The sequence below is a fragment of the Macaca nemestrina genome, chromosome 15, assembly GCF_043159975.1.
Source record: "Macaca nemestrina isolate mMacNem1 chromosome 15, mMacNem.hap1, whole genome shotgun sequence".
Lineage (NCBI taxonomy): Eukaryota > Metazoa > Chordata > Mammalia > Primates > Cercopithecidae > Macaca > Macaca nemestrina.
The window spans coordinates 106,879,309-106,903,148 of NC_092139.1; positions in this window are offsets into that span (position 1 = coordinate 106,879,309).

A 23,840-nucleotide genomic window follows, 5' to 3' on the forward strand; every position below is an offset into this window, starting at 1 on the left:
CCGTCTGCCCGCCCGCTCGCGGCTCTGGGCGTCCTCTGCGGGCTGCGAGCTGCAAGCTGCGGCTGCTCCGGTTTTCTCTTTGCAGCGAGGCTGGAGGGTGGGCTTTTTTTTTTTTTTTTTTTTTTCCTTTTTGCGCGTGTATGTATGTGTGTGCGCGCAAAGTATCTCTATCTGGGGAATGAAAAATGGGCGCTGGCGGCCGGAGGGGAGCCCTAGGGAGGCAGCGGGGGAGGCTGCGGGCGCGCGGGGAGGCAGGCGGGCCGCTCCCGGCTGCAGGAGGAGAAGTTGCCACCCTTTCAGCTGTTCCGGCCTTTATAAAGGAGAAGGGAGAGTGCGAGAGGTGGGTGGAGACAGCCTTTCCTCTTCTGGCCCGGAGTCAGCGCCAGGAGGGGGGGAGCGGGAGCTGGGGGAGGGCTTGGGGCTAGGGCGGGGCGCTTAGGGGGTCTCTGAGAGCCGAGCAACCCCTCAGTCCATGAATCTGGCCCCGGGGAAAGAAGAACTAGGGGCGACCCACCGTCCCGCCCCTCAGCAGTGACCATGGACAGGTTAGGAGCCCACGTGGTCTAGGGGGATGTCTCCAGAGCCAAGGCCAGGAGTCCAAGCTCCCCTCCAGGACCAGACATTTCCACCCTGGCACAGGCATGGCGGGGAGGGACTGAGGCTCTGCAGCCTGAGAGTCTGAATTCAGATCCTGCCCTGGCACTCGGGAGCTTGGGTCACCTTGGGCAAGTCACTTCCCTCTGTGCCCCTCCATCTAGCCTCAACCTGGGGATGGGACTATTGTAAGGACTCAGTGCCAGCAAGGGAAGGCACCACAAGGTGAATCCGGCAGCCAGCGCCCTTCAGCTGCAAGCTGGGTCCGAGTCTCCTCCTCCTAGCTGGTTGCCTGGCACAACAGGCCCTGCCAGCGTTGGCTGAATTTGAATTTGTTGAACTGCAAAGTCACACAAACCCCCACAGCCCTGCAGCATCTTCGCAGGGCTACCAACATGATCCTCCCGTCAGTCACCCTGCTGTTTACTATCTCCCTCAGCCCCCGGGTTCGAGGCCCAGAGCCCACCCACCCACAACCAGCCTTCACACAGTTAACGCCTTCCGCCCCCAGTCGGGGAGCTGCTATGTCCCTGCCTTCAGCAGTCACACTGTCTCAGTCACAGTCACACGTACTCACACTGGGCCCAGCACCCCCCTCGGGACACGCAGGCTCCTGCATCGCCCAGCCTCCGGGCTTTGAGGCACCCTTATGTCTTCCGCTTGCACTGTCTCTGTTATCCGCCCTTCCCTTTGGGGCGTCAGCCTGCTTCTCACACAGGAGCACGCTGAGAGAGTCACACCTGCTCTGTCTTCATAAACTGTCTTGGACCTGGACAGGGTGGAACAGAGGAGGAATGACATCTCAGGTGGTCTTTACAGACCACTGCAGGCACCCACCCACTGCTGACTGTCACCCAACCGCATGGCACAGTGGCAGAGAGGCAGCCTGAAGACACGTCACCTTGGTCCAAATCCTGGAGTGGCCACTTGCTGGACAAGTGTATCCAGGAAGGTTTTTTAACCTCTCAGTACCTCGGTTTCCTCCTTTATCAACTGGAGATGAATCTATCAACTGGAGCTGGGTGTGGTGACACGCACCTGTAGTCCCAGCTACTCAGGAGGCTGAGGATCGCCTTGAGCCCAGGAGTTGGAGGTTGCAGTGAGCTGTGACTGTGCCACTGCACTCTGGCCTGGGCAACAGAGCAAAACCCTATCTCTAAAGAAATAAAAATAAATCTATAATGGGAAGGAGCGAGGGATAACAGAGAGAGGCATGGCAAAATTTTAGGGGTGATGGAAATGTTTGTCATTTTTGATTGCGGTGATGGGCTTATGGGTGTATACGTACATCGGAACAAAATGTGTGTAGTTTATTGTACCTCAGTGCAGTTGTAGAGAATTTTTACCTTCCTCCTAGAGTGGTCCGGAGGCTCCCATGAGGTCCTCCATGTGAAGGGGCTCAGCGGAACACCTTAACAGGAAGCAAGTATGTGGATCCTTCCATACAGCCTTCGAGTTCACTGGTGGCCCCGCACTGCTCCAGGCACTGGAGAGACAGGTGTGAACCAGCCTAACACAGGCCCCTGCCTTTGAAGAGCCCCACTGAGAAGGACAACCAGATGTATAAACAGATAAATTAGAAGACAGGGTGACAAGGGAGATGGGGCAGGGGGACGAGGAGATAACCCCCAAACACTAGATTTGAAGTCTAAACCCCCAAACACTAGATGTGAAGTCTAAACCCCCCAACACTAGATGTGAAGTCTAGTGACTCAGATAAAAATCCTGTTCCACCCTACAGCTGGGTCATCTTGACCTTGACCTTCTGTGTCCTCCTCTATAAATAGAATGGTAACTACCATGATTAGCGAGCTGACTATGTGGTAGGTAGTGTTTTTCTTACTCTACCTGTAGCCTCTCCATGCTCCTTTGAGATGTGTTATTCCTATCTTACAGATGGGGAAATGGAAGCACAGAGAGGCCAAGACACTTGTTCAAGGCCACACAGCCCGTAAGTGGTAAGGCCAGGACTTGAATCTGAGCAGTCCAGCTACAGAGCCCACATGCTGAAAGCACCGTGCTGTGCAGTTTTCTGGCAGGTGATGCTGAGGACAGCGATGACACTTCTGACACAGGGCTTTGGGGAGCACCACGTGCATTAATATATGGGAACCTGCTCTGCCAGCTAAAAAGTGCTGGACCCATATGAACTCTGACTTAGGTGCAAGTTGGGGGAGAGGAAAGGCTACTGGGAGCAGCATTGTGGAATGCCTACTGTTTGCAGACCCTGTGTGAAGCGCTGAGAAACGGAATGAGGAAGGAGTCCCAGTCTCGGCACTCAGGGACTTCCTACGCTCTCAGTGAGATAGACACAAATCATTACAGTGCAGGTGCCAGTACATGAGTTAGAAGTGGCAGAAGGCGGCCCAGCAGACACCTGGGCCCGAATGCTGCATGACGCCTGCATGGCACCTGGGCCCGAATGCTGTGCTAAGGGCCCCTTTCTTGTACCCTGTCCTTGCAGAGGAACAGTCTGTAAAGAACACCTCCCCGGGTGTGGTGACTCACGCCTGTATTCCCAGTGATTTGGGAGGCTGAGGACGGAGGATCACTTGCAGCCAGGAGTTCAAGACCAGCCTCAGCAACATAGCAAGACCCCCATCTCTTAAAATAAATTACCAAAAAAAAAAAAAAAAAAATAGCTGAGTGTGGCCCCAGCTACTCAGGAGGCTGAGTCAGGAGGGAGAATCCCCTGAGCCCAGGAGTTCAAGACTGCAGTGAGCCATCTCAGAGATGGGGTCTCGCTCTGTTGCCGAGGCTGGAGTGCCGTGGTGCGATCTCTTCTCACTGCAACCTCTGCCTCCCAGGTTCAAGTGATTCTCCTGCCTCAGCCCCCCGCCTAATGACTACAGGCGCCTGCCACCGCGCCTGGCTAATTTTTGTATTTTTAGTAGAGACGGTTTCACCATGTTGGCTAGGGTGGTCTTGATCTCCTGACCTCAAGTGATCTGCCCCCCTCAGCCTCCCAAAGTTCTGGCATTAGAGGCGTGAGCCACTGCAACCAGCCTAAAAAAGTTTTTTTTAATAAAGAACACCTACTACTCTGCCTCCTGCCAGGCTGGGCGTTGCAGGCACCTCCTCCAGAAGGCCCACCAGGCTTGGCACTTGCTCCAGGCTCCCACAGCATGCACCCCTGGCCTCGTCATGGCCCAAACATCAATCTAGCACTAGACTGAGTCCAGAGTGTTCAAGGGCCTCCTGCCAGCTCCTGGCATACAGTGGCTGCTCAGGAAGTGCCTGCTCGCTGAAGGAATGAATAAATGATTAAAACCCTGCCTGTTTCTCTTTCTGAGTCCTGACCAGTTATTGCAGAGATGCCAGGCCCTTCCCGAAGGGTGAGAAGAGTTGGGGAGGGGGCTTGTAGCATGAGCCTCTAAGCTTGGAAGCACAGGGCCCCTGAGGGGCACCCCCTCTTGAGGTATCAGAACTGGGAAGGATCTGAAGCCACACCACCCTGAATGCACGTGGTCTCATCTGACCTCGGAACTTCAGCAGGTCGGGTCTGAGGAGCACTTGAATGGAAGAACTGGGAAGCCCCCACCCATCTTCACGTTCAGGCCACTGAGAAATAAGGTTCTCCAGCAGAGCCAGGGATGGGGGCGCCCACACCCCGTAACTCTCCACTCTGCACTCCAGGACAGATTTGAGGCAAAGGGAAAAAGAGTGGCCACAGCCCTGGGGGATAGGGGTGCTGCCCAAGGTAGGGGCTTTTTAGACTGTGCTCAGCTATCCAAGCCTCATCCATGAAAAGCATGTTACATCCTGGGCGGGGGAGTCCAGGACGCTGGCTGGGGTGAAGAAATACTAAGGAAGGAGTTGGGTTGCATCCCGGGGTAAACTCGCCCTCAAGTCCAGAAAAGTGAGAGCAATGATCACTGGGGCCTCCCCTCCACTGAGAAGGGCCAGCAACACCTGGGCCAGGCAGCTCTGCTTCTCTGTACTTGATGGAGAGGAAGTGGGGCTCTAAGCTGGGGACTGCCCAAGACCATGGCACAAATGATCTGAGACTCCAAGCTCTACCCCACTCCATGTGACCCTCATTAGCTCCCCCATGCCCCTTGCTGCCCTGTCTACAGGGCCTTTTGCTGTCCACAGAGTACTTCCTTCCCCTCTGCCTGCCTCACCCCCACAGTTGCCCAGGGAGAAGGCATTGCCCTCGTATGTGCCCATTGTACAGATGAAGAAAGTGAGGCTGAGGGTAAGGGACTAGGCTCCCCATCAAAGACCACCTGGGTTCAAAGCGCTGCCTTACCATCTACTAGCTCTGTGACCTTAAGCAAAGTTCTTAACCTTCCTGAGCCTCAGGTTCTTCCTCTGTAACATGTGGGTAACAATAGTCCCTACCTCACTGGGTTAAAGGAGTTAATGCACCTGAAGTGATAAAGCCTGAGTGAGCACCCCACAGTTGTTGGTCATCACAGTGATGGTTATTATTACTGTGGGCTTTGTGCACACATGCGTGTGCGCACACACATACACACACTTGCAAATTTCACCTCTGAGCTCCAGAGCCAGGGCTAGGAGAGGGGTCACGGGCCTCCCCCTGAAGAGGGTGGAAATTGTTCTTACATAGAACCCCACCTCTTCTGTCAGACCACCTCACCCTAATGAGGCTCTGGCCACTGGCCTGTGAGTGCCAGGGAGGCAGGAGAGGAGACCCCCAGGAAGGCAGACAGACGGACCCCCCAGGCCTAAGCCAGCCTGGAGGAGCCCACCCTGTGGCCTTGAGCCTTGTCCTGTATACAAAGGCAGGGAAGCGCAGTGTTTGTTTTCCCAAAGCCGATGCATTTTTAGCTCTTCCAGGCTCCAGACGAGGAAGAGGATGTTTGGACGGGACAGCTCAGACCTACCTGCCCTGAAAGCTGGCTGGAATTGGAGTGAAACCGTCCTGGGGTGAGGGGACCTGGGCCAGATGGGCTGGAAGATGACCCCATCGGGGGTCTGGGCCCACCCCCTACCTTGATGCTTGAAGGCTGGCTCTCCCCAGAGAAGGCCCATCCTGACAGCGTCCTTTGCTGCCTGCCCCCTGGGCCTGGAGTGAGCCGTCATCAGGACAGCCTCCCTTGCAGAGCATTAGCCCTGGGCCAATCATGCTCTTGAGCTGACAGCCTGAGGAAGGAGGTAGGACAGTGATTACCGTTTGACCAGCAAGGAAAGGGAGGCTGGCTGAGCCTGACCCACTCCTGGTGCTCTGATCTGTTCATCCGGGGAAGGAGAGGAGACTGAAGCTCCGAGAAGCATACCCAGCAAGGATTTGATCCAAGGCTCTGATGCCGAAGGCCACACCTTTGCCACCTCCCAACCACACAATGCCTCCCTGTGTGCCTGGATGGCAGCTGCCCAGCCTTCTTCATGTCATGATGCATACACACAAAATTATACGGACTACATGGAGAGGCTATGCAGGGCTGGAGGCAGTGGGACCAAGGATTCACAGGGGGACCCCGGGTCCACCCCCACCCCCGGGACAGAAGCCATTTGCTTGTGGTGGGTCCATAGGTGGGGATCCCAGCTTGTTAGAGGAGACTGCTTGTAACTGCGGGAAGCATGGTGGGCCTAGCAAAAGAATGGGAAGCCAGCCATGGTATAAAAGTCACAAACGTAGGCTGAAGCGGTGGCTGACATCTATAATCCCAGCACTTTGGGGGACCAAAGCAGGAGGATCACTTGAGCCCAGGAGTTGGAGTCCAGCGTGGGCAACACGGCAAAACCCCATCTCCACAAAAACAGTAATAATAATACAAAAATCAGGTGTGGTAGTGTGCACTTGTAGTCCCAGCTACTCAGGAGGCTGAGGCAGGAGGATCACCTGAGCCAAGGAGGTCGAGGATGCAGTGAGCCATGATCACACCACTGCACTCCAGTCTGGGCAACAGAGTGAGACTCCGCTTCAAAAAAACCAAAAGTCACAAACTTTCCACGAGTATTCATAAGAGCAAACTCCACGTAACCCTGGCCGTGCAGTTGGGCAGCCGGCTCTATGCCTGTAAGCGCAATAACTCATTTGAACTGCATGACACGTAGGCACGAGAGGAGCTCTCACCACCCCCATTTCACAAATGGGGAAACCAAGGTCCACAACAGCTCTGCCAAAGTCAGGGATGGCTGAGGGCAGAGCTGGGACTTGAACCCAGGCAGCTCAGTGCCAACATCGCTGCCCTGCACTTCTCTACCCATCTGCCAGGCAGGCAAAGATGAAAACACACGTGCCCGGTTCACTGAGGCCTCACCCTCACTCACTCACAGATTCCCACGGGCTATCTATGTGCCTTCCTCTCACTGTTGGCGTGAACTGAAAACTGCACTAAAAAAAAAATAAGTACTTTTTAAAAAAGTTAAACACTGTGATTTTATATGTTTCAAACTCATACATCAACGCACTGAACCACCCAACAATCCAGGGAAAGGAAAATACGTTATCCCCATTTTACAGGCGTGAAAACTGAGTCCTGGGCCTGGAGGAACAATGTCCACAGCCTCGGTGTCCTCGTCTGTAGAATGGGCGTCCAGACGTAATCTGATTGTGGGGAGTGTGTGAGGACAAGCATGGCATGCCTCTGGGGTTATCCGCAGGAAGAACTGGCCATTCCACCACCAGCTCAGCTCTCTGGAGCCCCCTGCCCTAGCGGGGCTTCCAGGCCAAAGCAGGCAGGCAGGTAGACAGACGGAAAGACCCAGACGACTCTACAAACACCCTGGGGCCATGGTTATATAAGTCAATAAGCAAACAGAGGGCAGCTGACGGGAGTGACTAAGAGTCTTAATAGGAACCACCGCAGCCATGGGCATAGTACATGCTCCCCGGGCACAGATGCGCTCAGGCCGTGGGGCACGTCCCTGCTGAAGCCACAGAGTGATCATCGATGGTCCCAGGTGGGAGGGGTGTTCCGGGAAAGATGGGCCTTCCTCTGCCCCTTCCCCCTTTGGGCGCCAGGGCACCTCCCTGTTCTTCCTTGGATGCCAACAGTGCTCCCCACGCCCCTCCCAGCTGTGGGACCCTGGGTGAGTATGATTCTGGAACCTGCCCCATTTGGTGATGGGGTTAATCCAGCAAATGAAGGAAGGGGCTTGGCACACACGGAGCACTCCATACATGGGAGCCGTGGTTACCATTCCTCCCACTTGGCTGAGGCATGTGAGGGACAAACCTCATTCAGTCACACAATTGCCTCAGAGGGAAGCAAGAGGCATGGGAAGGAGCATACCCCTCTTACAGATGGGAAAACTGAGGCTCAGAGAGGGAAAGTGACCTCTCTAACATCACCCTGTTGGTTAGAGGTGGAGCTGGGTTTGAACTTAAGTTACAGCACTCCCAGGGAAGTGTTCAAAGGGAGGGAAGAATGGATTAAGCCAGAAAGACAGATCCCCCCATCTCACCCACCAGTGTGAGTGAGATATTTCCCCATGTGGGATCTGGTGGGCGCATGCAGGGAGGGTGAGTGTGCCTGTGTGACGTGGTGTGAAGGGCGACTGGGGGGCCTGCGTGCACACAGGCATTGTGGGTGTAAACCAATGTCCACAGGCCCGGGAGGAAGGGAGCACAAAAACATCCCCTGGTAGCCAGCAGTGTCCCGCTCGGGAGACACCCGGGATGCCAGCCACAGCCGAGCGGGCTAGAGACCCCAGGCGCCGGGGCTTCCCTTCCCTAAAGACCACCAGTGGGTGAGGGGAGGATGCACCTCAGCCTCCAAGCCTCATCTCCCTGTCCATCCCCCTCCCCAGCTCCTTCCTGTTTTGATGGAAGGAAAATTTTTCAGCTTTTTCCTTCTTTATTTTTCCAGACGGGTGACTCGCTCGGGAAAGGAATTCCCCCCTCCCCAGACCATCATAACACCTATAGGTCCATGCCATCGAGGCAGGCCCATCCTGTTATGCTGGAATAGGCACGGTTATTTTGGGGTGCCTTACGGGGGTGGTGCCCCAGGGGAGGGGACGTGGGGGTGCTCAGCCGCCTTCTTCCAGTCCACGTCCCTCTCCCAGGTTCCTCCCCACCCCCACCCCGTCCTCCCTGCCCGAGTTCTGGGAGGAGGGAAGGAAGCCTGCCAAGCCAGGGTATAAATAACCCAGGTGGTTACTCAGCTCCTGAGAACATGATAACATGAGTCATGACGTGAAATCAACAGGAGCAGCGAGCGCCCGGGCCGCCGCCCCGGCAGGGCAGTGGGCTGCAGGGAGCAACCCTGAGGGGCCCAGGACTGCAGCAGGCAGGGCCCAGGCTGATGGGTGAAGCTGCTGCCCTGTGCCTGGTCCAAGACTGGCCTTTTCCCAGCTCGGACCCTCGGTTTACTCATCTGGCATATGCGGGGGGCTGTCTTCCTTCCCCAGGTCCTCCTGCAGCTGGAGAGAGGAAAGGAGGGCGGGGGTGAGCTCTGAACATCCTTGGGGCCTTTCCCTGTGCCTGACACACAGTGGTGGACAAAGCCAGCCCACTGGAACTTCCGGTCCCCTCTCCTCATTTCCAGGGCAGATGGCCCAAGAGGTTCCCTGAGCCTCAATGGGAATTGTGGGAAGGGAGGAAGGGGGCTTGGACAGGAGCAGGAGGGTCCTGAGCACAGGGACTGCAGAGCCTTCACCTACCAGGGTGGCCCTGAATCCAGGACAATCCCCAGCCTCCTCTGGCACCTGCTGCAGTGTGGCCTGAAGCATGGGCACAGAAACAGGACACCCTGGAAGACCTCTGGCCAAGCCAGTGTGACCAGCCCAGGCAGCTTGGCCGGGCTGCTGGCCCATCTCTGGTGCTCGCAGGCCAGGGGGCAGAAGCCAGCACCCCTGCATCCTCACCCACGTCCTTGGCTCCAGGCTCCTCTCCAGAGCATCACAAGCCTGGACCCCAGGTTGCCATGGCAATGGGTTCTGGAGTCTCTGCAGGCCAAGTCACCCTCTCCTGTCCACCCGCAGCTGCTAGGCCTGCTGGGGGGTGATGTTGGGGGGACAGAGCCTGTCCTGGTCAGAGGACAAAGGGTGGGAGGGCACAGCTGGTGCTGCTGACCTGGGCTGGGAGCTGGGGCATTATCCCCCACGTGGCCTTCGGCAACGTAGTCTCCCAGCTGAGCCTCAGCCCCCTGCCCGGACAATGGCAGAGGAGGGGGAGGATAATGGCTATCCTGGCCATTATGAGGGGTGCCCTGCGGAGGGCGTGTTATCAGGAGAGCAAAGACCCCTCTATAAGGCATCTCCCTTTCCACCTTTGGCCTTATCAGAAGGGCAGCACCCCGGAGCTTGCACCCCACCTCATCTGCCCTGACCCTTGGCCCAGCTTTCTCTCCAGGTGGGGGGTTTACCGCACCCACCACCCCCGACCCCTGCATGCCCAGACAGCTTGGCATGGCTCAGACCCAGCATTCAACGGGCAGCCTGCCCTCTGGCCCCTCACAAACAATGGGGACTCCAGGAATATTGTCCGGCCCGGGCTGAATCTAATGCTCTAAATTTAGTCCCTCTGATGCGTCCTCCGTTTCCTGCCCCTGCTGCCCTCCTTTCAAGGCGATGAGGTCACCCCGGAACCGCCTGCCCCAGCAGCCAGACCCAGGGGGTTTCCAGGCCCAGAACTCCTCTCCTGCTCTTGGGGAACAGGGTTTCATGGGGACCAGGGGATATGGGCCTTCCCTCCTCCCCACCCTGCCCTGCCTTGCCAGGCCCCTGGGCTGCTGAGCCCCATAGCTAGGGCCTGAGGCAACCTCGTCCCAGAGCTGAGGACCCAGGCACATCGCCACCAGCCTGGGGTGGGGGAGGCCACGGAGGGAGGGAGCAGTGAGCCCCCAGGGAGGAATCTCGAGCTGAAGAACCAGGAGCTTGGGCTTGTTCTGAGAAACACACGGTCTCCGAGTCACTCATTCAGAAAGGAGACTGAGAGAGCCTTCCGAGCGCAGGGAACCAGAGACGCGTCCCTGCCCGCTCAGAGTTGACAGTCCAGAGGCAAGAAGGACAATTGGCAAGTAAACAGTAAATGAACAAGAAGACCCCAGTTGTGAGAAAATGTTATAAAGCAAATAAATCAGAGAAATGTGATCACAAACCCTGGGCGGGTGAAGGGTACAAGTTTAAGAAACGGGTCAGGGAAGGCCTCGCTGACATTCGAGCTGAGCCTTGGATGACCAGAAAGAACTATTGAAAGATCTGGGTGGGGCCAGAGGAGGGGTGAGTGGCAGAGGCACCCAGAGAGAAGAAAGTTGTTCAGGAGGGGCCGGTGCCCTGGAGGGAGGGGACGGGCCAGGCACAGGGGCAGGGGGATGAAGCCAGTGGCACTCCCTCCCCCAGGGTGCTGAGCAGGGGAGCCCCCGATCAGGTTTACAAGGATCCGTTGCTGCTGTGTAGAGATAGGCCAGGGAGGAGGCTAAAGTCAGGAGATCTTGGAACAATAAAAACCAAGTGTCCTAAGTCGTTTGCTCGAAGGCACCTTCAAGATTTGCCTGTTTCAGCCCTGTCATGAGTCTCTGAGGCCCAGAGAGGGCATGTGTCTTGCTCAAGGTCACACAGCAAGTCAGAGCTCTGCCTGGAAAACCTTCTATAGGAGGGAGTGAGGGGTACCTGGCCACCTGAGAAGGATGTATCTTTTTAGGAACGCCACGTCTGAGATGCTGTCCTCAGCCTAGCTCCCCCTGCGTCTGGAGGCTGTGCTGTCACCCCATCCAGGCTTCTTTTGGGGTGGGGGTGAAGCAGCCCAGAGATGCCTAGTTCCTGGGGAGTGGGGGGGGTCTGCCCTGTCCCCTCCCTGGTCCCTCCCACGTCCTGCAGGCAGGTGTGTTCGCTCTGGTCCCACCCACAATCCCCCCCAGCCGCAGCCCTCTCCTCACACTCCTGCCCTGAGCATCTCCCAGAAGCCCCTGCTCTCCTGCTCTGCCAAGAATCCAGGTTTGGCAGGGAGTTGTGGGGGGACTCTGGAATGTCGCCTTCCGGTGCCAGCACCAGCGTGCCAGCCTCAGCAGAGGCCCCGGGGGCGGACGGGGGATCACCGGATCTCGTCTGGAAGGGGAGGCTGGCAGCCGTGTGCCACCAAAGGAAGGCAGGGCCCTGCCTGCTGAGTCGGATGGGGGCGTCCTGGTGTCGGAGCTGCCTGGGCTCCCTGGCTCCTGACCTGCTCCTTCTACCTGCCGTCCGTCCTGTGCCCGAGCAACAGTGCTCCTAGCCCGAGCTTTGGTGCCTCTCGGTTCACACATGAACCCTGTAGAGGCTGGGTAGTGTTCTGTGGTGGGGATTCCTATTAGCCCTTCAGACACTGAGTTTGAGGAAAGGCTTTGGACAGAAACGGATCTAGGTTCAAATCCCATCTCGACAATGACTGCCTCTCTGGGCCTCAGTTTGCTCATCTAGACAGCGCTCCTGCGTGAGGGCTGGGTGTGAGAATTTAACAAGGTGACATGGACTCCCCACTGCAAGCCCTTCCCTGTTGGTTGGCTCCCTCCCTCCCCCAGCGCCCTTTGTGGTATCCCCAAGCCCTGGCCACTCAGAGGGAGCAGAAAGCTTCTTTGCTGTGCTGGCCAGAGGGAGGGCCTGGAAGGGGAGGTGGAACAGTGGGGAGGCGAGCGGTGGTGGGGTACATAGTTAGGCTCTGACTCAGGAGCCTGGCAGACTTGTGCTTGAGCCATGGCTCCTCTGCTGGCCAGCTGTGTGGCCTTGGGCAAGTTACTCAACCTCTCTGAGCCTTGGTTTCCTCATGTGTCTAACAGTAATAACAGTGGCACCTACCCCACCCGGGTAATGGGGGCATCATTACTGTTAAGTTATCTGTTGGTAGGTGAAAGAAGGCATGGGGGGAGCACCTGTCCCCCACCAGCCCCAGATGGTTGGAAGCTTCTGGCTGGGGAGGGGCAGCTTGAGCCCCTGGAGGAGGAGAAGTCCCCAGACCCAGACTCACCAGGCAGCAGAAGCCAGGGTGCCAGGACACTCCGAGGACCCCAACACTCCCAGCCGTACTGGAAGTGGAGCTGGGTGGGACCTCCGTTTGCAGCCTGTTATCCTTCAGGCCTGGGCCAGAGATGTCCCCTCCCCTCTGCCAGCAGGGCCAGGCCAAGAAGCCTTTTTTTTTTTTTTTTTTTTTTTTTTTTTGAGATGGAGTCTTGCTCTGTCCCCCAGGCTGGAGTGCAGCGGCACAATCTCGGCTCACTGCAAGCTCCGCCTCCCGGGTTCATGCCATTCTCCTGCCTCAGCCTCCTGAGTAGCTGGGACTACAGGCGCCCGCCACCGCGCCCAGCTAATTTTTTGTATTTTTAGTAGAGACAGGGTTTCACCGTGGTCTCGATCTCCTGACCTTGTGATCCGCCCACCTTGGCCTCCCAAAGTGCTGGCATTACAGGCGTGAGCCACCTCACCCGGCCAGAGGCCTTTATTTTCAAAGCCTCGAAAAATGCCTGGCCGGGCACAGCCTCGCCACAGAGCAGAGGATGGAGAGCTGGGAGAGGAGGGGCCCCACACTTCCTAGGCCAGCATTCCTCGCCCCCAGACAGGTGCCAAAGGCTCTACCCTCCATCTGACAGAGGCACAGAGCCTGCTCAGATTTCTCTCACCCCCAGCCTCAGCCCTTCTCTACCTCAGAGGGTCCAGATTCTAGAATCCTCAGTAGTCCCTATCCTCTGGCTGGGACAGGCCCCATCAGACATAGATGAGACACACGTGCTGTGCTCAGGCACCCAGGGGCCAGTCTCAAGAGTGGCTGATGAGGCCCCTCAGAGGGGCTGGCTCAGACCCCCTCCATCCCTCACAGCCCCTCCAAGACCAGGCTGGACAGCCTGCCTCTCTGGAAGGCCTTGCCAACCCAGCGTGGGCTGCACCATCCCCTCTCCAGACTCCACTTGCTCCAGCTCTCCAGAACATTCTATGTTCTATGCAGTCTATGCAGCAGGAGGGCAGTGCACCTGGAGGTCCCTGAGGCCTCACTCCCTCCCCAAGAGCAGAGCCAGAGCCGTGGACAAGCAGCCAGGAAGTAAATGGGGTCTCGTCCTGGTTCTGCCATCAGCCCCTAAGCAACCTTGAGCAACTGTCCTTTGTCCCTTGGCTTCTGCTTCTGAACAACGGGGATGATGAACTCTCCTACCCCCCATCACAGGGTGGGAGGAGGCTTTGCAAGCTGTGAGGTGCCGTGCACATGTGGGGCACAGGGCTTCTGATGGGGCAGGGCAGGAGACACTGGACATGGGGGTCCCCGACACCTGATGGTCTCTACAGACAGCCACAAACACCAGAGCCCGAGGCCAGAAAGTCTGACCTCTCATCCTATCTCTGTCACTATCAGTCTTAGACTCTGAGCAAGATAAACCCTCAGTGGCTTGGTTTCCTCATCTGTAAAATGGGCTAAGATAGTACCTGCCTCACAGGACTGTTGGGAAGATTGAGATGAAATATGTAAAAGCCTGGGCAGTGAAGCAAGACTCCATCTTCACAAATCAAAAACTTACCTGGGTGTGGCGGGGCACTATTAATCCCAGGTACTTGGGAGGTTGAGGCGGGAGGATCTCTTGAGCCCAGGCATTCGAGTCTTCAGTGAGCTATGATCGTGCCACTGCACTCCAGCCTGGGCAACAGAGCAAGATCCTGTCTCAAAAATGAATGAATAAATAAATAAGAAATAAAATACGTAGAGTAAGTGCTCAATAAACAGGAGTTCTTCCCATGTGCACAAGTATGCATGTGTGTACGTGTGTGTGTGCACCAGCCTGTGGTGCTCCCAGGGTGTGGAAGCCACTGGATGTGCATGAAAGAGATCAGACATCAAATCAGTGGCATGGATTTGCTCATGGGCCCAACCCAGGTGTTTGTGCCCCAGTGTCCAAGTGAGAGATGTGTGCCAGGCCTAGTAAGTGCATACTACTGACATTGTGTGAGTGCCCAGGAGACACACACAGGACCTGAGGCAGCTTGTCCCCTCACCCCTGCCATTTATCAGGGAGTGGGAGTATGTATTTTTTTGTCGTTGTTGTTGTTTGGGTTTTTTTTTTTTTTTTTGAGATGGAGTGTCTCTCTGTCACCCAGGCTGGAATGCAGTGGTGCAATCTCCACTCACTGCAACCTCCACCTCCTGGGTTCAAATGATTCTCCTGCCTCAGTCTCCTGAGCTAGGATTAGCTACAGTCGCCTGTAGCTAGGATTACAGGCATGTACCACTATGCCCGGCTAATATTTGTATTTTTAGTAGAGACAGGGTTTCACCGTGTTGGCCAAGCTGGTCTCAAACTCCTGACTTCAGGTGATCCACCCGCCTCAGCCTCCCAAAGTGCTGGGATTATAGGCGTGAGCCACCACGCCCGGCGGGAGTATGTCCTTGTGTCTCCACCTCGTTGGCATCTCCTCCTGCTGGATGGCGGGCACAGGTCACCAGGGCCCCTTCTCTCCCACAGCCTGGCCCACCCCAGACCACTGAGGGACCCAGCCTCAAAGGGAGACTTCAGGGTGGGTGGGGGTGCGTGGAGAGGGTTCGAGTGGTCAAAGGCCTTGGGGCTTGGTCTCTCCTGTCTCCTGGGCTGCTCTAATTGTCCCCTTGGCATCCTTAACATCCCTGCTGTAATGTCCCGTGTCATTATAATCTTGGCTGACTCCCCGGCCTGTGAAAACAGAGGTTCTGTCTGTTTTGTCTACACTGCACCCCGGAGCCTGGAACAAGGCCAGGCACACAGGAGACATTTAACAGGCCCTGGAATGAATGAGGAGCCTGGGAGGGATTTGTTGTTGTCAGCTTTGTGAGGTGTAATTTCCACACAATACAACTCACCCATTGTCCAAACTCTGGGACACAGTTGAGTAGCCACCACCTCAGTCAGAGTGGAGAACCTTTAGAGCACGTGACCACCACTCCAGGTCCCCTGTGCTCCTTTCCAGGCAGGTCCTTCCCCTCCCCATTGCCCTGGGTACCACTGACCTGCCTTCCAGCGCTAGAACTCTGCCTTTCCCGCCGCGCCCGCCCCCGCTCTGTCACCCAGGCTGGAGTGCAGAGGTATGATCTTGGCTCACTGCAACGTCTGCCTCCTGGGTTCAAGTGATTCTCCCATTTCAGCTTCCTGAGTAACTGGGATTACAGGGCCCCACCACCAGGCCCAGCTAATTTTTGTATTTTTAGTAGAGACAGAGTTTCACCACGTTGGCCAGGCTGGTCTCGAACTCCTGGCCTCAAGTGATCCGCCCCGGCCTTGGCCTCCCAAAGTGCTGGGATTACAGGTGTGAGCCACCAAACCTGGCCTGAATTTTTCCTTTTCTAGAATTTCACATAAGTAGGAGAGTGATGCTCTCATACCTGCATGTGCATAGGCTGCTCTGGCTGCCGAGTGGACCTCCAATAGGGCCCTGGTGGGGAGGGCCAAGGAGGAGCAAGGAACCCTTCAGGGTGAGGTCACAGGGGACAGGTGACCATGGTAAGCCTGGTCCAGAAAGGGAAAGGAGGGGCCGCATCAAAAATGATCCAGGAGGAGCCCTCAGGCCCAGGTGAGGATTAATGGGGGCTGCCTGCCAGGGCTGTTGTCCAGCGCCTACGGCGTGCCTCCCAGAGAATAGGACCGGAGAAGCTTCTGGTGTGGGCAAGAGAGAGATGCGCTCACAGGCCCATGAGCACACGAGTGTGCACACACCCGTGCATGCACAGGCACACACAAGCACTCATGGAGCAAGCCATCCAGACCCAGGCAGATGGTGCAGAGTTGATGCCGCCACAAGGCACAGCCACTCCATGCCCGTTTGTTTCCACCTTCCCTGTGGAGGACCTTCAGACTACACAGGGTGAAGCAGGTGTGGATGGCAGGAAGTAGGGATGGGAAGTTCACAAGAATCACTGGATCATTGTTTCTGTGGGCCAGGAATTTCGGAAGGGCTAAGCTGGGTGGGCTGGCTTGGGGTCTCCGTGCAGTTGCAATTGCAGTTGCACTTGGTAGCTATAGCAGGTGCAGTGGGCACTGTCCAGGCCTCTCTCTACTCCCCTTGTACTCTGGGGGCCACTCTGTTGTGTCTCTCTGTGTGGGCTGGTTGAGCTTCCTCACATCATGGCAGCTCATGGCCGAGCCTGTCTGAGCTCATCCCCACGAGAGGCATGGCCCATATGGAATCCCAATCTGAGGAGGCAACTAGTCTCTGCTCTCTTTTATAAATGAGGAAACAGAGGCATCAAGGGGCTGAGCAGTTTGCCCATGGACACACAGTGACAAGATAAAAATTCAGCATTGTCAATCTCTGGCAGGCTGCATTTTCCAGCAGGGACCACAACAATGCCTCACATCCCACACACTCCTCTTGCAATGCCACATTGATGTTTCTCCTGTGGAGAGGTGGGGTCTGCCTTCCTTTTCCTTGAATCCAGATAAACTGGAATCCACAGAACCAAAGCTCTGTGGCCTCTGAGCCTGGGTCATCAAAAGCAGTATTGTTTCTGCTTGGTTTTCCTGGGACACTTGCCTGGGGAGCCCTGAGCTGCCATGCTGTGAGGAAGCTCAATCAGCCCACACGGAGAGACCCAACAGAGGGGCCCAGAGAGTACAAGGGGAGGAGAGAGAGGCCCAGCCAGTGCCCACTGCACCCAGTCCAGCCACCAACTACAACCTCAACTGCATGGAGACCCCAAGCAAGTCCACCCAGCTAAGCCCTTCCCAAATTCCTGACCCACAGAAACTATGAGAAATGATCCAGTGATTCTTGTTGTTTTAAGCTACTACATTTGGGGTCGGTTTGTTATGCAGTAGTAGCCAGTTAGATCATGACCCATGGCAAATCCTGTTGGACTGAAGTTCCAAATAACCCAGAAGCCAACCCATCTCACATTTCCACCCACTACGCAAATCCAGCACCATCACCTCCTGCCTGGATGGCGTGGTGGTCTCCTGACTTCTGCCCCAACCCTGCAGTCTGTCCCCTGCACAGCAGCCCAAGTGGGGCTGTGGGGCAGAGATGACCCTGCTCAGAGAGCCCTTCAGTGGCTCCCATGGCACTCAAGTCCTGACAGTGACCCACAGGCCCAACAAGACCTGCCCCACGACCTATTTGACCTCAGTTTGGCCCACTTGCCCCACCTCTCTCTGCTGTAGTCCCTCAGGCCTCTTGGCTGTGTCCCCAAACTCACCAAGCATTTCCCTTCCTCAGAGCCATTGACAGCACCGTTCCCTCTACCTAGTTCTTTTCCCCCAGGTGTCTGGCTGGCTCCATCCCTCAGCCCTTCAGCTCTCAGCTAAAACATCACCTCCCTTGGGAGGCCTCCCCACCCCCGCTTCCCCTCCACCAAACTCCCTGGCCTTCTCTGCTTGATTTGTCTCTGTCGAATGCCCCATCTCCTCATGGTGGTGATGAGTTAGATCTCAATTGTCTGTTGTCTACCTCTTCTCATCATTATATGAACCCTTGCCAACACGGACTTTGTTTTTACTGCTTTATCCTCAGTGCCTAGAGCAGGCCCCTGCACAAAACAGACCTTCCAATGTCTGTTGAATGAATGAAGGACACCAGAACCTTTCTGCCCAGTTGAAACCCTTGCTTAGTCTGCTTTCTGTTGCTTATAACAGAATACCTGAAACTGGATACTTTATTTATTTATTATTTTTTGGAAACAGAGTCTCTCTCTGTTGCCAGGCTGGAATGCAGTGGCGCGATCTCGGCTCACAGCAACCTCTGCCTCTCACGTTCAAACGATTCTCCTGCCTCAGCCTCCTGAGTAGCTGGGACTACAGGTGTGCACCACCACCCTCAGCTAATTTTTGTATTTTTAGTAAAGACGAGTTTCACATGTTAACCAGGATGGTCTCAATCTCTTGACCTCGTGATCCACCCGCTTCGGCCTCCCAAAGTGTTAGGATTACAGGCGTGAGCCACCGCGCCCGACTTTGAAACTGGATACTTTATAAAGAAAAGGAATTTATTTCCGACAGCTGTGAAGTCTGAGAGGTCGAAGGTTGAGGGGCCACAGCTGGTGAAGGACTTCTTGCTGGTGGGGACTCTCTGCAGGGTCTCAAGATGGCGCAAGGCATCCTGTGGTAACAGAGCTGAGTGAGCTAACATGCTCAGGCCTCTCTTCCTCTTCTTCTAGAAGAATTCCCCTCCCATGATAACCCATTATCCCATTAGTCCACAAATGGATTAATCTATCCATGAGAACGGAGCCCTCCTGACCCCATCACCTCTTAAAGGGCCCACCTCCCAATATTGCCACACTGGGGATTAAGTTTCCTTAAAACGTGAGTTTTGGACGGAACAAATACTCAAACCATAGCACCCAGTGGGTGAGAGAGTAAGAGAAGGGGCATCGAGCCTCTCCAGATGGGTTGCTCTCCTGCCTGTTTAAGGTACATCCCATGCTTCAGATGCAGAAACTGAGGCTTGGAGAAGGCAAATCATCTGTCAAGGCCTAACCAGTCACTCACATAGTCCACAAATACTGATTGAGTTAAAGCTATATATAGCATCCAAATCTTCTGGGGTCTTTGAACCCAGACCTCCTGGGTTCAAATCCCAGGGCTGCCACTTGCAAGCCAAAGGGGCAACTTACTTAATCTCTCTGTGCCTCAGTTTCCTCACATCTACCATGGGGCTACCCCCCACCCCACAGGCAGGGGCAGATTTGCCCTTTGGCTCCTGACTCCTAAGCTCCAGCACCCCTCATGTGCACGGCCCCTTCCGAGGCACCCTGCCTCCCTCATCCCCACAATCATGTGTTTTCCTGGAAGAAGATCTCGAGACTGACTCAGCCTCAGGCCCCTAGTGCCCTGCCCAGAGGGTTGTTTTGAGAATTAAATGAGTTACTGCCCATGAGGCATGCCTGGCACATGGCAAGTACTCGGTGCTATGTTGCTGAGGGCCCACTGCGTGCTGGGCGTGGTGCTTGGAGCTGGGAGTCAGTGGCAAAGACAGACCAAGCCTGCCCTCGTGGAGCTCATGTCCCAAGAGGGGAACAGACAATGACCAAATGAGCAAATTGGAGCCTGCTCTGGGGAGGCGAGTGGCTGAAAGGAGAAAACCGTTTCAGGCAGGAGGAACAGCAGGTGCAAAGGCCCTGTGGCGGGGACGAGCTTGTCACATTGGGGAAGTGAGGGAGGAGGCGCCGCAGGAGCTGTGGTCAGAGAACCCGGGTGCTGGGTCTGCTTCCCTCTCCCCTCCCCACCCCTGAGGGACCAGCTGGGGTGCTGCTCTACCACCTCCCTGTCCCTGCCTTCTGACCTCAGACCCTGTGCCCAGCCCCAACTTCCCCTTCCAGCTGTGACCCAGAAGTGGGGAGCACGTCCTTCCCTAGACTATGTCTCCCTCCCCAGGGTGGGCCTGAAACTTCCAGAGCCTCAGTGGACTCAGCAGCTGTCCCCCCTACCTGACCCACCCGCCTGCCTCCAGCAGCATCAGACCCTCGAAACCTCCCCTCCTTCGCTTTCCCCAACCCTCCCAGAAACCATGGAGATTCCCCAGATGCATCCGACATTTCCCCAGCCTGGAACGCCCTGTCTGCCCTCCTCCATCTGAACAAATCTCAACGTCACCTTCTCCTGGAAGTCCCTGGATTATGAGCAGAAAATGAGTCTTGCTCATCTCTAGCATCTACCCCAGGGCCTGGTGCAGGGCTTGGGACCAAGAAGGATCTTAGTGGACAGACTGGTGATAAATGAGTGAACAGGGAAGCTATTCAGGTCCAGTCGACGCATTCTCTACTGGCCTGCTTGCCTGGCCCCGTGCTGGGCACAGAAACCAGGACTCTGAGAGATGGCTCCACTCACGTTCATGGGCAAAGAACCCACTCCCAAATCCAGGGGCCTGCAGAGGGCCTGGGCTCTGCACTAATCTGTGATGGGACCGTGGAAAGCCACAGGTCTCCGCTGGGCTTCTCCTCATCTGCCAGATCAGCAGCTGGAAGAGTCTATGCGTGAGTCATGGTGTGGGCCTGATGCAGACAGCCTGGGTTCGAATCCTGCCGTGCCGCTTGCTGCTGTGTGACCTCGGGTGAGTTTCTTAACTTCTCTGGGCCTCTGTTTCCCCATCAGTAAATGCTGAAGAGAATCAGTGCCTGTCTCACAGAATCGTTCTGAAGATTCCTGGCGCCGGTTTTGTCGAAAGTCGGGCCTGTAGGCCGGGCGCGGTGGCTCAAGCCTGTAATCCCAGCACTTTGGGAGGCCGAGACGGGCGGATCACAAGGTCAGGAGATCGAGACCATCCTGGCTAACACGGTGAAACCCCGTCTCTACTAAAAAATACAAAAACCTAGCCGGGCGAGGTGGCGGGCGCCTGTAGTCCCAGCTACTCAGGAGGCTGAGGCAGGAGAATGGCGTGAACCCGGGAGGCGGAGCTTGCAGTGAGCTGAGATCCGGCCACTGCACTCCAGCCTGGGCGACAAAGCAAGACTCTGTCTCAACAACAAAAAAAAAAAAAAAAAAAAAAAAAAAAAAAAAGAAAGTCGGGCCTGTAGAAAGCACAGAAAGTGCATGCACCGTGATTAGGTTTTGATCTGCGTCTACAGGGATGCGAGGTGCTTAAGTGGGAGCCTGGGAGTGCTCAGGACTGAGGTTCTGAGGTTCCTCATGGCACCAAGGAAAAGGGCAGCCGGAAACTCCCCGGGCCCCATCACAGCTCCCTGCTCGCGCAAGCTGGGGATGTGTGTGCACAGCACACGGACGGGTGTCCGGTCCCTCACAGGCACTCTCTTCTTGGACACACCACCTGCTCTGAGGCAGCCTCCACCCTCCCCTACCACTGGACCCTCCGGGCAGTGGAATATCATTGAGGTCCACGGAAACAGGGTGATCCCATCATGGTGAACTGAGTTTCCACAGAGACCCCCACACACCCTCACACACATACATACTCCCCTAGGGAAGGGTGGCTGGAAATGAGGTCACAGGACACATAGGAAGGTTCTGGGAGGCTGAGCGCAGTGGCTCACGCCTGTAATACCAGCACTTTGGGAGGCCGAGGCGGGCGGATCATGAGGTCAAGAGATCGAGACCATTCTGGCCAACATGTTGAAACCCCATCTCTAATAAAATACAAAAATTAGCCGGGCGTGGTGGCAGGCACCTGTAGTCCCAGCTACTGAGGAGGCTGAGGCAGGAAAATTGCTTGAACCCGGGAGGCAGAGGTTGCAGTGAGCCAAGATGACGCCACTGTACTCCAGCCTGGAGTAACAACAGCAAAACTCCATCTCAAGAAAGAAAAAAAAAAAAGAAGTTTCTGGGGACCACAGCCGGTAAGGGGTTCACTCTCAGCCGGGGCTCCTGCCGCTTAGGGCCTGGGGGAGAAGGCCTCGTTTAAACAGAGAGATTTTAGTCATCTTAGTGATCTCTGTGTCCAGAGCCCATTGCACAGGGGAAGCTGAGGCCCAGGAAGGCTGAGTGACTTGTCTAAGATCACACAGCAATATAGGAAGAGCCAGCCCTAGAACCCAGGACTCTGGCTTTCTGGCCATGCCCCTCCCCCACAGAGTGATGCGTGTCTAGAAATCACCCCAGTTCTACTTTCCAAAATGAGTCAAGAACATCTGTACCTCCGGGACTAAAAATACTCCCGGGACACCCTAGTAAGAACGCTGACATCTTTCCGGGTGTCTGAAAACAGAACTGGCCTTCCTAAGAACTAACAACGATACTGTTTTCAGCCACATTCCCTTCCTGTTCTTGCTACATGCTCTGTCAAATAGGTGGCCAGAGGCCCGGGTGCAGTGGCTCACGTCAGTAATCCCAGCACTCTGGGAGGCTGGTGGGTGGATCACTTGAGGCCAGGAGTTCAAGACCAGCTTGGGCAACATGGTGAAATCCCGTCTCTACTAAAAGTACGAAAAATTAGCCGGATGTAGTGGCGCAAGCCTGTAGTCCCAGTCACTCAGGAGGCTGAGGTGGGAGGATCGCCTGAGCCCAGGAAGTCAAGAGTGCAGTGAACCATGATGGTGCACCACTGCACAGCAGTCTGGGCAACAGGAATGAGACTCTGTCTCCAAAAAAATAAAAAATAAAAAGGAGGTGACCAGGCCCCATTTGACAGGATGTGCCACTGAGGCCTAAAGGGATCTGCCCAGGATCACACAGACAGCCCCTGACACCTGGCTGCCGCCTCCAAGCCCAGAACCTTCCCTGATGCCAAATCCCTCTCAGAGACTCGAACACCTGGGCAGAACTCAGATAGCATCCACCCCATCCCCACCCCGAATTCCTTTGATTTTTTTTTTTTTATTATTTTTAATGTCTTGGCCAGGCACGGTGGCTCACGCCTGTAATCCCAGCACTTTGGGAGGCCAAGGTGGGCAGATCACAAGGTCAGGAGTTCGAGACCAGCCTGGCCAATATGGTGAAACCCCGCCTCTACTAAAAATATAAAAAAAATTAGCCAGGAGTGGTGGTGGATGCCTGTAGTCCCGCTACTCAGGAGGCCGAGGCAGGAGAATCACTTGAACCCGGGAGGTGGAGCTTGTACTAAGCCAAGATCTCGCCACTGCACTCCAGCCTGGGCGACAGAGCAAGACTCCGTCAAAAAAAAAAAAAAAATCATTTTTAATGTCTTTACCATAAAAGCAACAATACATGTTCATTTATGAAAATCTAAAAATTGCAAAAAAGTCAAAATAAGGAAGAAAAATCACCACCCTCAGCCCCACCACCCAGAGACAATCATTGTTAAGGTTTGATGTATTTCCTTCCATAGTTTTTTGTTTGAGGACTTAAAAAAAAAATGGGACTGAGGTCATACTGTATATTAAAAGAAAAAAAAAAAAAAAAACGGTGGTATCCTGCCTTTTTGACCTGCCATTATATCATGGGCACTTTTCTAGTTCTTTTACTCTCTGTAATCTCGTTTCTTTTTCCTCTTCTCTGAACCTCGTTTTTATTGGCTGCCTAATATTTTGTCAAACCATATTCCATGGTTTATTTTGCCATTCCCTCATTGTTGGAAATCTCAGTTATTTCCAGTTTTTCGAAGCTATAAATAATATATTCCGATTGATGTCTTTCTACAGATAGCTTTCCTTTTTCCATATTTAGGGGTTGCTCCTTGGCTGGCATGGAATTCCTGGGTCAGCAAGCCATGTGTGATATGCTTCTGACTCAACCCAGTTGCTTGTCTAAGGACCTGAGCCATGCCTGGTCTACGGAGAAGCAAAGACGCCCCAGGAGGTGACACACACTGCTCATGGCCACTCAGTTGCTCAGCCGTGCCCACGCTCCTTCCTCCGTCCCTCACCTACCTCTGTCATCAGGCTTCCCTCTAATCATTTTCATTCATTCATTTGATTCAACAGAGAAGGTGAACCCACTGTGTGCCAGGTGCAGGTCTGGGCTCCAGAGACTCCGCGGTGGACAGTCAAAGCCTGTGCCCTGCAG